Here is a 3987-nt window from a genome sequence, read left to right as displayed (position 1 = left end):
GTGATTAGTTTTCCATGTTGCAGAGGTAAAGCAATGGCAGCCCTCATCTAAACACTAAAGATGGTAAAGGATGTGTTGATAGATTTTATTTCTTAATAGAACCACTGATACGGTTGGTGAAGTTTCAGATCTGAAGAGCTTTTGTTTCTGAAACATTGCCAGTGTTCTTCCAGTGCATTAGGCAGCAAAGCACAGGATCCTGCCTCTGCTGTGAACATTCAGTGCTGCTGTCCTGATAGCACCACAGCCCCAGTTCTGTGCTTCACATGGGCAGCGGTGCTTCTGTCCTGAGGAAGGGCACAGCCAGTGGGGAATCCCAGTCAGTGGTTTCTACAACTGCCTCACAAAGCTGACTCTTCTGCAAGTGTCAATTTGATTAAAAAATATAATAATAATAAAAATCCTTTGTAAGACAGAAACATTTGTGTTCTCTTGCTTTAGAATTGCAAAACAATGCATCCAGGAAGAAGTTCCTTTCACCCTGAGCTGAGCTGCTGATAATGCATCTAAGCCTTAAACATGTAAGGGATTGCTCTGGCTAATTACGTGCTTCATTTTAATTGCAAGCCAGAATGAAAAGTAAAAAGGCCAAAAATACAAAATGTTCCTGTGATTTTCAGAACAGCTCCATAAGCAGAGCTTTGCTGTGCTCTAACATAGGGTGTGCCAAATGAAAACAGCAGCACATTGCACACAGAATGGCAGAGTGGCTGTGGGTGAAGCTCAGGGAGCATCATGGCCCAGGAACCAACACTTACTGCTGCACAGGTGTTAATTCAAGCTTTCGGTTGTGGGTACAGTTAATAATGCATCAAAGAAGATCTGATGTATTACAGACATCGCATAAACTATTACTGAAAACTTGTCCTCCATATTTTCCCAAGGCTCACAATCCACTTTATGAGCCTCCAAGTTGTGTGTTTTTCCCATTCGGGTGTCCCCTTTGTGCTTTATTTATTTTCCCAATTTGTATGCATTTATTCAGTCTGCACTGTATAGCAGTTACTATTTATCACTGCTCCACATGCCATGAACTCTGCTTGGCAGCACTGAGCAGTCTGGAGGCCCCATTTGTCTCATGATTGCCTTGAAAGTCCTAAGCCACCACGGCCACTCAGAAATACACACTATTTTTTTTCCTGCAGGATAAATAAATAATTCAGCAAAATGAAGCATAAACATATTTTTTTTTTTTCCCCTCAAATTTTGCTTAAATAAGAATCAAGAGTTTGGGAAGAATTTTCTCTTTTTTTGGAAAATGTTTCAGTTCTAATCCCCTTCTCATCTGCAATTTCAGGTCACCATTGCCTGCTTCTCCCAGTTCATTTCCATCTTTCCATAATGGAAAAGGGATGAAAAGAAAATGGAAGGAACAGAACACAGAACAAAAATATTGATTGATTTAAGCTTTCTTTTACTAGAAGTGGAAACTCACTGAGGAATCCCTTCCTCCAACTTTCTCTTCCTCTTCTCTTCTCTTCTTTTCTCTTCTCTTCTCTTCTCTTCTCTTCTCTTCTCTTCTCTTCTCTTCTCTTCTCTTCTCTTTTTCTCTTCTCTTCTCTTCTTAGTATTTATCATAGGAATGTGGTGTAGTGGGCATGGTGTGATGGGTTGACAGTTGACTTGATGACCTTAAAGGTCTTTTCCAACCTTAATGATTCTGTGCGTCTATTTTTTATACAACATAATGTCCTGATGATGGCTATCTCAAGCTGGTTCTGCCACTGCCGTCCACCTGGACGAACCCCTGTGTGCTGATGCCCCTTCCCATCATCACCCAATCCCCTGGACCATAACCCATTTCCTCTCTCCCTGACCTCACAGAAGTTACACTAGCTTCACCGAGTGTCACCATCTCTCCATTTCTGCCTTTTTTAGGACAGAAGGGTCTGGCCCAAAGATAGCATGGGTGTCTGTTTTACAGTGTAACTGCCCTGAGTAAAACTGAAAAGAATTATTTCCTTTCATTATGCTGCATTGTCAGGTGGGAATCATCATCTGTTGATTGTCATTTAAGAGCACTTTCTTACAGCTGTCATGAAAGCAGTAAAGGTAGACAGCTAATCAGACAGAAATTGCTAGTGAGCTGTCCTCCATTAGTAAAAGAGCAAAAGAGCATTATAGTTCTGTGTCCTGTCAGAATTAAGGCACTAACTGAACTGAGAAACTGTTCATCATTGCTGAAACAGAAAGACACAAAGATGGCATGATGTTTTCACCCCTGAGTTTTGTGGGATTTAGATATGATGTTTCCTGAGTACTAAGTGCAGTAAGTGTATGTAGCCTGAGCCATCCCTGGGGCAAGGCTGCTCTTTCCAGGGCTCTTAGGGTCACACAAGTTACTGGAGCCCAGCTGTGCGCTGTACTTACATGGGCACACCTCATATATAACCAAAACCATGGCATTACCGAGCATTATTGAAATCTTAGGAATCAGATTCATGATAATCCAGATCTCATGGCTGCAGCAGGCGCTCACCTTCTCATTCCCACTACTCATGGGAAAAGGCAGGATGCCCACTGCAGCTACATGTGCAAAAACATTGCTGGGAACCATAAGACTACAGCAAACAAATAACATTAACTCATACACAAGTTGTATTACTTCAATAATACTTGTTGCTGTAGTGGAAATGCTGTCGTGGCCTGAAGCAATGATGGAGCACATGGTGGGAAGGCAGAGCCAACCCAGGGGAGCTCTGACTGAAAGAGGTGGAACCAGGATCCTCCCCTTCCCAGACCTCATTAACAGGTTGGCAGTGGAGGTGAGTATTTCTTGTTGGAGATCGCTGTGTAGTTGAGGCTTTGAAAGAGTAGGCAGATTCTTATCTTTTTTTTCTGTGTACACAGCTGCTCTGTTTGAGCATATCTCTCTTTGTTACAGCCTACAGTGCTGTTATTACTGCACTTTCTATTGTGTTTCTGTTGTAACACAAACCATGATTTTCTCCTCTGAAGTTGGTACTCACATGTGGAGTGTTCTTCATTTTGAAAGGTGGCAATTTAACTCAGTTTTTAAGTGTAACACTTAATGGACTTTACACAGTTCTGATCGTTGTGATGCAGTTCCCCACAGAAATGTTGCCCATTTCCACATGGTGCTTCCCCCACCCTGTGCTGCTGCTGCCCAGGGATACCCTTGCTACTTGGGATCCCACCCAATCTAATGCCATCCCCTGACCCCATGGACAACACCTGCTCCTGCAAGTTGCAGCTATAAAACCCTTAATTGTTGCTGTTACTTAATTATATTATAATGTTACCTTAATTGTTACTCTCCTCTCTGCTTAGCTGGTGCTTCGGGATCTGTGTACTTTCTGCTCTCCACTCTTCATTGTCCTGTGCTTTGGGTCTGGGTTCTTCCCTGCGGTCTGTTCGTAGCAAACGGTGCTGCTTGCTCCCAGCTGTGTCCTAGCAGTGTCCTAGCATCACTCTTTCCCCTAGGCTGCGCCCTGTAGCACAGTCAGTGTTTTGCTGTGGGTGAGGTGTGTTGGGAGCTGCAGGAAGCAGCACTGCTGTCTCTTACCTTTACTGATTAAAAAAATAATAATAATAAAAAATGTTCCCAGAGATGCCTAATTCCTGCAGCATATTTGGATTTCCTTAAGTTTTTTATAAAGTCCTCACCAAATGTTCTCTGCAAAGTAACAGTGCTGTGGGATGTGTGGAGAGAGCATTTGTTGTCTTTTGTTTCTACGTAATATATTCAGTATATATTGTTCATAGATGTTGGGAAAATTTCAGCTCCAAACATTTTGCTCAGTTGTCTTTTAATCCCAGAAAGAGACTGAAGAGAGCCTTCATCTTTCTGTATTTGTATCCCTGTGGGGCCTAAAGGTTCTGGGGAGCACAGTCCCCTGAGCCCCGACACTAATGAGCCCTTCCCCTTTCTCCATTGGCTGAGCTACTCAGGGTTCACGTTCTCCTTGATTCACCAGTTTGTTGCTTTGCCCAACTAGAACCATGTTTGTATCCTGTAAAGTCTCG

The sequence above is a fragment of the Coturnix japonica genome, chromosome 29, assembly GCF_054131305.1.
Source record: "Coturnix japonica strain WE chromosome 29, WE-NBRP24, whole genome shotgun sequence".
Classification (NCBI taxonomy): domain Eukaryota; kingdom Metazoa; phylum Chordata; class Aves; order Galliformes; family Phasianidae; genus Coturnix; species Coturnix japonica.
Note: the sequence above shows the minus strand (reverse complement) of the source record.